Below are 11718 nucleotides of genomic sequence, written 5' to 3'. Positions count from 1 at the left end.
GATTTTTCAGTTATTTTATAGGGTTTTATGGGAAAATTCCCATAAAAAATACAAATTTCTAAAAAAACTATCAAAATTGTAACGACCATAACCTACTATGTTAAAACAAAACAGGATTTTTTTCTAAAATCCTATTTTTTGTTATTTTATGGGGTTTTTATGGGAAAATAACATATTTGACCATAACTTTTGAACCGTAATTTTTACAGAAATGGGATTTGTACCATTTTATTCAGAATTCAAAGGGCTACAACATACTATATTTTTATCAAAATCGTTCGGGCCATTTTTGAGAAAATCCAATTTTTCCCGTTTTTTATGGGTTTTTATGGGAAAATCCCCATTAAAAATCAAAATTTCAAAAAAATGAAAAAAACGCCTGGAGATACCATGGATTAGAACCTACATTCCAAATTTCATTGAAATCGGACCACAGGTGTAGTCTCTAGCTCTGTACACATCCAGACACACAGACACACACACACACACACACACACAGACATCACTTCGAAAACCACTTTTTTGGGTCCAGGGGGACCCAAAACGAATATATCCACTCAAAACTCAAACTCGAAAATTTTGACGAAAACAATACTTTCTCCATATACTATGGTATAGGGGGAGAAAGTAAAAATGTACTTGTTGCAGGGGTTGGTCTGCAAGCTTCAAATTATTCTGTGATTAGATTAATTCTTGCGTCACATAACAATCCAAGATACAGTAGTCATTTTAATTTCCGAAAATCGTTTTTAGAGTGATCTACATAATGCCACATATTAAAGGGTTTGTTAGTGTATGATTAAGCTTTTATCTTGTTGGTAATTTAAACAGATATCCAAGAGATTGAAGGAGTAATTTATAATAATGATTATGAAAGAGGCAACTATACTATATTTTTATGTTATACAGGGTGATTGATATAAGTGTGTCACCTATTTTATTCGAAAGTTATAAGAGATGTAACAAAATGATAAATTGTAACTGCCTTGGATTTTTTATTTAAGCAATTTTGGTCAAGTTCAAAAAAACATCTTTGCCGCCATTTTTCCAATATGGCCGCCAACTTTTACTTTTCTTATGAAAGACCCTATATTTTATGATTGTTTTAGAAAGCAAATATATAATTTAAAAAAGTTTTTATTATTGGCAATTTTTCTCTAAAGCTACTCGTTTAGGAGTTACGGCGTGTTAAAACTAAGAAAAAATGACTTGCGGGCTTGCGGTGTACATTCTGCATCATGTAGCTCCTAAACGAGTACGTTTAGAGCGAAAATTTAAAGAGTAAAAAAGTCTTAAAATTGCATCTAGATTATAAAATGCATCTAGGGTTTCCTATTTTCAAATTTCTCTGCCATTTTGGAAAATGGTGGCCATTTTTGAGACAATGGAATCAATATTTTTGTGTGTGAGTGTGTGTAAGACCGGGCGTATGCTGAGACACACGTGACACAACGCACGCAAGCCAAGTTTTGCGGCGCACCCGGCGCAAGCCACGCAGCACACGAATTTTTGACTATAGTAATACCAGAAACAAAAGAACCCTGGGCCGTTTCGAGCCGCGCAGGTTTGAATGGTACGCCCCACCTACCGGCGCGAACCAAGTGATCTTTTCGTTTCTGCGCAGGTTGTTTTGTTCGTGGTTAGCGCATGCTGAGCTGAGGCGCAGCACACGCAATACATGCACTACGCAGTCACCAAGTAGTAACTGATTTTCAGCTGTTGTAAACAGTTGTAAATTTCGATCGTTGCAATCGTATCAATCGAAATTATTTATCGATTGATTTACTATAGTTCGGCCGCTTAGAAAACGACGCGCGCTAATGCTAAACCAATGCTGGAGGTGGTCGCTTTCTAAGCGGCCGAACTATAGGTAAGGTTTTAGCCTATTGTTGTCGATTGCACGACATTTGTTGGTATAATAACACAATCGTAATATACAAAATAATTGAATCACAGTAAACACTTGCTTATTTGTATTAGCAGAATTGAAAACAAGCTGGAAGTCGTTTTGAGAGGTTATCTTTACATAAAAATTATTTAGTTTTCTAGCTCTATTTTTGTTGATTAATGATTCAATATGACGAAAAATATAGTTCACCACACGGGCAAAAAGTGACTTTTTTAACCCTCGCTGATTTTCCGACCTCTGTTTCGCCTCGAACGTAAAACTTGACCTCTGGTCAAAAAGAGTCACTTTAGGCCCTAGTGATGAAATATACTATTTATCTTAAATTCTTTTCTAAAGATACTCGTTTAGGAGTTACAGCTTGTTGCATTACATTAATAGACAATTAATGGTGGTCTCTTGTCTGTGGTTGCACCTAAGAAAAAATGGCATGTGGTGTACATTCTGCTCCTGTACATCCTAAACGAGTAAGTTTTGAGAGGAAATTCAAAGAGTAAATACGCCTTGGTACTTAAAATAGCATCTAAAAGACCATAAAATACAGAGTGTTTCAATTTTAAAGTTAGCTGTCACTTTAGGCAAATGGTAGTCATTTTTAAATAAATTGAATCAATATTTTTAATATATTTTTATCATATGACATTTTTAGAATGTAGACACTATGTAGGCCTAAGCCTTATTTACTAGTGTATTTGCATTATCCTCTCCAAACATACTTGTTTATGAGCTGCAGGATTTAGAATGTACAAAGCAAGCCACTTTTTAAGTGCAACAAGCCGTAACTCCTAAACGAGTAGCTTAATAAAAAGAACTTAAAAAATACAAACTTTTTGATATCGCATTTACTTTCCAAAACAATCATAAAATATAGGCTACAGGGTTTTCCATTTTTTTGCCACTGGGGGATTTGGGGATTTGCCACGGAAAATAGGTAAGAATCATGAAAAATTGTAAAAATATTTTTTTACATTTCTTTGTACATTGGACCCTATTACATCCAAAAAGTATGATGTAATCCATGTATGAATGTTATTATATGTTATAACCAAGGGGTTTCGCTCTTTACGATAGCTACAAGATCATAGGACACCTTCTTATTCAAACGCAGTTTTCCGCAACATTGAAATTTCACGTTTTTCAATACAAAATTTGATATATCTTGAGAGCCACTAAAGGTACATTGTTGAAATTTTTACTACTTATTCTAGACAGTATTAGGAAAATATTTAGGTAGAATTAGGTATCTAAGTTAATTAGGTACTGAACAATAACGTTTTTTTCAAACTAATTTTTTTTTCTGAAGAAAAATTATATTTATTTTGTCACAGCAAAAAAAGTATCTGAGATATTATTACGAATCTACCTAAATATTAAGTTTAGATAACTGTCTTTAAAAAAACACCAAATTTATCAAAATCCATAAAGAACTCTCTTCAGAATATCGATTTTTAAAACCCCTTACAAATTGATCGAAAAACCTCTATTTTATTTTTTTACCACCTATAATTTATATTTAGAAGTAAACCAAAATTTTTCCATTTTTTGTTAAACTATACCCTACTAGAAAAAAAATAGTTTCACAACTTTCCTCATTAAATAAAAAAATTTACCCTTTTCAGTGGCGAATCCCCTTAAGTTGTCAACCATGTTAAAAAATGCAGTCATGTTAAAAAAAAAATAATATAAAAAAAATAAAGGGGAGCGTCTCATAAGAATGTAAACCTACGTGTATTCAAACGTTTTCGCAAATATCTACAGGTTGGTACGACTGTGGACCGCCACTACCGTTTCCTGCTGAGATGCTGGAAAACCAATGCAATGCAAATAAGTTGCATAGTAATGTTTTCTAATATAAAATGCGAATAATGCATTGATAAAATATTAATATATGTGCTGAACTAGTTCATTAACGTATAGGAATTATATAGGTGTAATTGAGGCATTCCCCTAAATTACGAAGCTATGGCTAAATATACAGAGTATCACAAAAAAACGTAGCAAAACCAGATTCTACATATAAAAATAAGATGAAAATTAAGAATACAATTTTTCCCAAAATCGCTTAATATTAATATTAAGTTTAGTTTATGAACCTTTTATTTGGATTTTCAGCTCTAAACAGGATTTTAACAACAAGTACAATGTGTTACGTGGATTCTAAAATCGAAATAACAATATTTTTAAATTATAAAGCTCCGCCCCGATAGTCCTATCATGACGTCTAAAAACTGCATGGTTTACTTCATACACCACAGATAATTCACATTGGAACTCAATCGACGCTCGTTTGTTTGTCGTCATCGTTCACACGAGTTGTGTTTAGTGTGTCTGAAATTCTGTATATATACTAGGTGGCGTTCGCAGATGCATCCACAAAATTGAGCGGAGTACTCAAGGGTTCATATTATATTGTTTTTGTCATACTGCAGTAAAAACAGTCGTCATTGATGCATGCGTTGCGGGTCTAAAGTAGCATTTTTACTCTTTAAGGAATAAAATTCGTTTTTAGCCTCTATGGAGTAAAACTCAGCTTTTGTCAACTCAGTTGTAAATTTCTATTGTAAACGATTGAATACGTATCGAAATATGTAACGGTTCGTACTTCATAATCATTTTAACCAGTCTCTTCCCATAGCATTTTAGCATTGATTTAACATTAATCCATTCCCACACTCAACACTGCCCACCTTTACTACTTCCTTCACCACACCCTACGTCGTGGACCTGTTTCCCTCTCTTCCCATAGCATTTTAGGATTGCAAATACATTAATGTAATTGCCAAAGACAGTTCCCACACTCTGTACTGCATGCCTTACTACTTCCTTCACCATTTCCTACAACATAGACCTGTTTGCTTCCCTTCTCATAGCATTTTAAGTATTAGATACATTTATCTAACTGCCCAAACAGTTCATTCACTCTGCACTGCCAGCCTTTACTACTTCCTTCACCAATTCCTACGTCGTGGGGCCTGTTTCCTTCCTTTCTCATAGTATTTTAGGATTGAAGATACATTATTCTAACTGCCACAGACGGTTCTCATAATATGTTCATACTTTATTACTTCCTAAGCCACTTCCTACATCGTGGACCTGTTTTCATCACTCTCCATAGCATTTTAGTATTTTAGAAACGTTAATCTAATTGCCACAAACATTGCCCACACTCCGCACTGCTAGCCTTTACTACTTCTTTCACAATATTCTATGTCGTGGGCATGCTTCCATCCCTTCTCATAGCATTTCAGCATTGCAGATACATTAATCTAACTGCTACAAACGGTTTCCAGTTCCCTAACTCCACACTGCTCACCTTACTACTTCCTTCACCTCTTCTTACGTCGCACACCTGTTACCCTCTCTTCCCATAGAATTTTAAGATTGTAGATACCAAGATACCTTAATCTAATCGTCATAAACAGTTCCCACACTCCGAAAAACTCGCCTTTACTACTTCCTTCACCACTTCCTAGGTCACGGACCTGTTTTCCTCCCTTTCCATAGCATTTTAGGATTGCAGATACCTTAAATCTAATAGTCTTATCAGTTCCCACACTCCGAAAAATTCGCCTTTACTGCTTCCTTCATCACTTCCTACGTCACGGACATGTTTACCTCCCTTCCCTTAACATTATTGGATTGCAAATACCTTAATCTATTGGTCATAAACAGATCCCACACTCCGGACAACTCGCCTTTACTACTTTCTTCACCACTTCCTACGTCACGGACCTGATTCCCTCCCTTTCCATAGGATTTAATGATTGTAGATACCTTAATCTAATCGTCATAAACAGTTCCCACACTCCGGACAGCTCGCCTTGACTACTTTCTTCACTACTTCCTACGTCGCAGACCTGTTTCCTTCCCTTCCAATAGCATTTTAGGAATGCAGATACCTTAATCTAATTGTCATAAACAGTTCCCACACTCCGGACAGCTCACCTTGACTACTTCCTTCACCACTTCCTACGTCGCGGACCTGTTTTCCTCCCTTCCCATAGAATTTTAGAAATGCAGATACCTTAATCTAATCGTCCTTAACAGTTTCCACAGTCCGGACACCTCACCTTGACTACTTCCTTCACCACTTCCTACGTCGCGGACCCGTTCCCTCCCTTCCCATGGAATTTTAGGAACGCAGATACCTTAATCAAATCGTCATAAACAGTTTCCACACTCCGGACAGCTCGCCTTGACTACTTCCTACGACGCGGACCCGTTTTCCTCCCTTACCATAGAAAATTAGGAATGCAGATACCTAAATCTAATAGTCATAAACAGTTTCCACACTCCGGACAGCTCACCTTGACTACTTCCTTCACCACTTCCTACGTCGCGGACCTGTTTCCCTCCCTTCCCATAAAATTTTTGGAATGCAGATACCTTAATCTAATCGTCATAAACAGTTCCCACACTCCGGACAGCTCGCGTTGACTACTTCCTTCACCACTTCCTACGTCGCGGACCCGTTTTCCTCCCTTCTTATTGAATTTTAGGAATGCAGATACCTATATCTAATCGTCATAAACTGTTTCCACAATCCAAACAGCTCACCTTGACTGCTTCCTTCACCACTTCCTACGTCGCGGACCTGTTTCCCTCCCTTCCCATAGAATTTTAGGAATGCAGATACCTTAATCTATTCGTCATAAACAGTTCCCACTCCGGACAGCTCACCTTGACTACTTCCTTCACCACTTCCTACGTCGCGGACCTGTTTCCCTCCCTTCCCATAAAATTTTAGAAATGCAGATACCTTAATCTAATCGTCATAAACAGTTCCCACACTCCGGACAGCTCGCCTTGACTACTTCCTTCACCACTTCCTACGTCGCGGACCCGTTTTCCTCCCTTCCCATAGAATTTTAGGAATGCAGATACCTACCTAAATCTAATCGTCTTAAACAGTTTCCACACTCCAGACTGCTCACCTTTACTACTTCCTTCACCACTTTCTACGTCAGGGACCTCAAGCTAGTGTCGTCATTTGATTATATTTATGATCCATACTGTTTCTGTTCTAATATCTGTGAATTAATGCTATCAGCTATTTCTTTATCTACTGCATTTAAAAGTCAACAGCTGATCATATGTTTTTGTTTATGTGTCAAATACTGCTTCCATAAGGATTACGAGACCCAGTGGGGCGGATTCCTGAGAGACTTTTTCAACGCCATATAGATGTTGGCACTCACCGGTATGGTCTTTATCACCATGCAAAATTTGAAAACGATTGATTCAGCCGTCTAGGAGGAGTTTGCGTATTACGAAATGCATTAAAGTCGACGTATAAGAGCTTCGCTCAATAATATATATACACTATGTCCAGGAAGTCGTCAGACCGTAAGTACTCTTGAACTTGTTATTTTTCCCAAAGTCTTAAATGTAACTCATTTGGTAGGTAAATACAGTAGTAAATAATTTTTGTAAACCCTTCGATATTTGTAAACTGTTAAGATTTACTGTAAAGGTAATACTTTTGCGGAGTTAGGTATTTTTTTTACCAAACTGAATATTAGGTATACAAGGATCAATATTCCTAACTTAAAATAGTAAAATAGTATAAAGTAGGTAACTAATAAAAGTTGTGATATAGGGATATTTTCGTGATGAATCCTATATTTGAAAACTGCCTTTAAGCCGGATTTTCCAAGACGCAGAAGAGGAGCGCGGAGAGCGGAAAAGCAATTACATGGTGTTCCGCTCCGCTTCTGGGAAAGCAGTAACATTAAATTACCTAAGACAAGAGGAGTCCGCTCTCCGCGCCTAGGAAATCAAAGCTTTAGCAAATAGAGAATATATCAGATTATAATTTTAAAGTTAATATTGAACTAGGGCGTTCACGAAGGCGTCGCTAATAGGATTGTAAAAGGGTCGTGCGGGTCCAGCTGGTAATGGCCCTGCAGGTCAGTTTGGGCTGCCTCAAGTTATGGTGGCAAGAAATATAACACTTTAGCTTGTTCAAAATTAACTATAAGTGAATAGCTCAATAGTTTTTGTTAAGGTACCTATTGGATATTGCTTTGCTTATTGAATGAAGTCAAGAAATTGACAACTAAAGTTTGCGATCAATATACAAATTCTTTTATTTTGGAAATTATTGCTAAAGCAAATCCCTTAGTATTTTGGTTTAAATAAGTTGCCATGGTTTTCATTTCAATGATTTTAAAACCTGAAAAAATTGCGGTCTGGTTGGAATCTTAATAACGTTTTCATTTCTTGTAACCAAAAGTAAAATTAATATCAATAGAAATACAGTACGGTTAGCACACTAAAAAGGATGAGAAACAATTAGTGGAATAACTGATCTGCGTTGCAAATCACTAAGAATCGACTGATCCCGTAAAAGTCCGAGTAGACGACTGGACGACCATCTTCCTCCGAGCTTTACCACTGACAGGTATCTCTTCATGAGTTTCAGCAGACCGGGTAACATTTAGTTAAATGTTAAACCTCATTAATAGCACTGTGAGATCATATCTAATAAGGTATACTTACAACTTATAAAGAAACCGTTTTCATACCTGTACCTATGGTCATGAAACTCTGGCAATTTTTGTTTGTTCTAGGACGCTAGGCATGACCCTGGGATTATTTTTAACATTACTTCAGGCTTGACCTAGTGGTTGGTTTGTCTCTTAGATAAAATCCATTGGTGATTTGGTGGGATTTGAACCCGGGACGGGCTAAAGTCCCACGCTCTATAGATCAGCTCGCTCCCCGGCTATTTTGAATAAGTGTATGTTACAAGTTACATCCGTTCCACAAATATTTGTGTATGGAAGTGGATAGAAAGGGTGTCAAAGATCGTAATGTCAGGAATGTGAGGCTAAACAGAGAGCCCACAGAGAAGTAAGGTACAGAGGAACACGCTTATGGGACAACTGTGCACTTTGGGCTCTGGTATGTTGGGGCGGAAATATACTTGTGACAAGCAAGGAAGAGCCCAAACGGCAAGCACTGTGTGAAAATTCTAATCCCACAGGGCATAGGGTCTTCCTCCACCGTGAGCATTGCAGTAAATGAGGGCAATCGAGGCAGTCGGGACATTGCTCTAGACACCAGCTCTAGAGCTAGCCACCACTTAAGTGTATCGTCTGTTTCTTACTTTTCTGTGGAGAGCCTCGCTACAATATCAACCGTGTTACTCTCAATGCTAGGTTTACGTTTTTACGCAGGGAAAAAAACGGGTGAAAAATAACAGATTATATGATAATTGTTGAAAATTCTGTCTCAATAAAACCAAAACGCAATTTATGTATTTATGTATAGTGTTTGTGATTTGTATCGCCTGCAAAAGCTAATGAGATAGAAATAATTTATAACATAAGACTTCTTACTACTAACAAATTTGGTACATATTTGTTTCCAGGGAAACTGGTTTAAAGGATTCTGAAATTAAATGAAAGATGCCTGACAGCTGTAAGTAAACTCTTCAATGGATATTAACCAAGACAGCGCTGTGAAAATTGTCAGATGGTGAGTAACGTCAACAGTGTGTCATCTCATCTTCATCATGCAGTTTTGATAAAATCAAATTAGCCCGACTGGCGAGCATACTGTGTGGAAATTCATATCACACTGGGTACAGGGTTTTCCTCAACCGTGAGCATTTTAGTACATAAGGGCGAGGAGGCGGTGTGGGACTTTGCCCTAGACACCAGCACTAGAGCTAGCCAAGGGGGTACCATGAAGTGTATCCTATGTTTCTTATTTCCCTTCCGTTGAGAGCCTCGCTACGATATCAACCGCGTTACTCTGCATGCTAGGGGAAATATTACCATAGTACTATCTGTAACGGTAAAGCTATTTCTTTGATTACACATGAAGTAAGAGTACGATACCATTTGGTACAGCACGACTGCACTCGCATTGACCAACGGCAGGTTAATATGTCAATACTGACTGAGTTGTAATAAAAATATTTTAAATCTTTTTAGTAAATGATATACATTTTCTAATGTAATGATAATATTAGTAAGGGAATATGAAGAGAATGATTGTGTTGAATAGATGCAACCGTGCATAGCAGTTAATTCAGAGGCCCTTTCCATTCATCAGAACAACTACACTTGTTTTATGTATTTATTTTTGGGGTAATACTTATTGTTATTCCATGGATTACACTAACAAACATCTTTAACAAGCACATTAACTACACCAGAAAATATTCATCTTTTATAAAATAACATGGAATATCGAGTAACCAATGTAGGTGAGCAAATATTCTAATTACATTTGGCTGGTTATTTAACTGGTTAAGACAATTGCCAAAAAAAAAAACTTATATTCATTTCAGTAGGCGAAAAACCTAAATTTCATTTTGAGTCTTAACGTTTGGGTTTATAATAAATCCCAAATATAATATAATAATAATATAATCTTAATATAATATTGTTCACAATTTATAATATTATAATCACTATAAAAGATTATTATTTTAACTATTGATTCGGAGAAACTACTTCCGACAATCAAAGGTGTAAATAAAGACATAATTTTTTAAAGCCGCGTCCCCACCAAACATGTTCGTCCAACAGTGTTTGACGGACATTTGTGATGTCCGCCGAACATTGTTCCGGTAGAGACGCCTTCTCAAACATTCTGAGCCTCATGGTGGGTGTAGTGGCATGAAGCTGATGATTTAGTTCTAGAAAGAAGGTTGTTGCCCTTAAACTGTTATGAGGGTGAAAATAACAGATTATAAGATAATCGTTTAAAATTCTATCTCAATCAAAAAAAAAAGTAAGGGTTCTTTTAAACTATCTATAAGGGTTGGTGAATTATCAGATGAGTAAGAAAAATCATCTACATCATAAGATTTGTTACTATTAACTATTATGGTATTATTTGTTTCCAGGGAAACACTGGTTTGAAAGGATTCAGAAATTAAAAATGAAAGATGCCTGACAGCCAGCCGTAAGTAGTCTCTTCTACGGATATTACCTAAGACAGCGCTGTGAAAATCTTCATACTGTGACTAACGTCAACAGTGTGTCATCTCATTTTCATCATGCAGTTTTGATCAAATCATAGTAGTAGCCCGACAGTTTAAAGTACATATTAAAATTGTCACTACATTAATCTAAAAACATATCTGAAAACATTAATATAGAACAAGTATTGGGAGTATAAAAAAGTCTAATTTCATTTCCCACGATTAAGGTGGTATGATAAAAAGTAATTCTACATTTAAGCCTTGAACCAACACAGTTTAAATTCTAAGCATGAGAATTCCGCCAAAATCCTGTCAACTTCAAGAGTTTCAAAGTCTCTAAGCTCAATGGATGTTGCACGTAAGTAGTTATTATCATTTTGTATTTTAATTTAATATTATTGACATTAACTAGTGTATTCCTTTAAGATAACACGAGTACTGTACAGGAGGCATACAAATGTTTGTCTAGGAACCATTATAAATAACTATATTGAGTGATTGACTGATGGAGACTTCAGATCCCTTGCGATGATAGTGTTCTCCCTATAACAAAAGTATTCCAGACTCAAAGAACAAATAATATCTAAGTACATAGTAAAAATTTACTCTCCATTGCAACAATACTCAACTACTTGCCTCAAAACATTATCTCAACCTGTTGTTAACATAAAGGGATCAAGTTGAAACTTTGGTTAAAACGCTGTTGCAATTGACAAAATAATATTGCAAATTTGTAAATAAAAAAAATGCACAAATCAAAAACTAATTTAATGAATTAATTTTCTATCTCTGTCTTATTACAACCTCATATTAGTGGCAATTTTAGTTAATTTTATACACATCTTGAAACTTACTGACCATAATATTGATG

Source organism: Macrosteles quadrilineatus, unplaced genomic scaffold (genome assembly GCF_028750875.1).
Source record: "Macrosteles quadrilineatus isolate MER2022 unplaced genomic scaffold, UCM_ALF_1.0 Scaffold_5__1_contigs__length_97177068, whole genome shotgun sequence".
In the NCBI taxonomy this organism is placed as follows: Eukaryota; Metazoa; Arthropoda; class Insecta; order Hemiptera; family Cicadellidae; genus Macrosteles; species Macrosteles quadrilineatus.
This window is presented reverse-complemented; position numbering follows the sequence as displayed.